Source organism: Gavialis gangeticus, unplaced genomic scaffold (genome assembly GCF_001723915.1).
Source record: "Gavialis gangeticus isolate Ggan-Ray unplaced genomic scaffold, GavGan_comp1, whole genome shotgun sequence".
NCBI lineage: Eukaryota > Metazoa > Chordata > Crocodylia > Gavialidae > Gavialis > Gavialis gangeticus.
In genome coordinates, this window is record NW_017729030.1 from 31062540 (window position 1) to 31063005 (window position 466).

Below are 466 nucleotides of genomic sequence, written 5' to 3' on the forward strand. Positions count from 1 at the left end.
GAGCTGATCAAAGTGATCTGCCGGGGTCCCTTGCTGTTTAGCCAAGTGCCCATAGAGAACCACTTCCCTGGTTACTTCTCTGAACCTGTCACCACCAGGAAGAGCCCATGGATTTTCTTCCACACTTCTCTGGCCTATGGACAGTCCCAGAAGAGGTGCTCAGTCACTTCTGCCTGCCAATGGCAGGTCTGTCTCAGCTAGCTTGATGGACCTCTCTGTCCTGCACTGTTCTTTTTTGCATGGCATTGTCTAGAGCCAAAGACTTGTGATTTAACACATAATTCACTGGTCTGGGCCCCAGCAGAATCAACAGCATTTCAAGCCATGGTAACCTCACAGTTCACACTGCTCAGTATGTGTGTGTGAGTGTGTGTACTCCAGATACCCTCCCCCCCATCCCCAAAATGATCCATGTGCTAATTAGCTCCCACTCATAGTTTCATAGTTTCTAGGGTCGGAAGGGACC

At 49.8% G+C, this 466-nt stretch overlaps 1 long non-coding RNA gene across 1 annotated transcript in view; it reads left to right on the forward strand.

The window, feature by feature from the left end:
- Nucleotides 1-466, forward strand: part of LOC109300978 — a 12843-nt gene that overhangs the window by 11781 nt on the left and 596 nt on the right. The gene's annotated exons all lie outside the window — the stretch shown is intronic.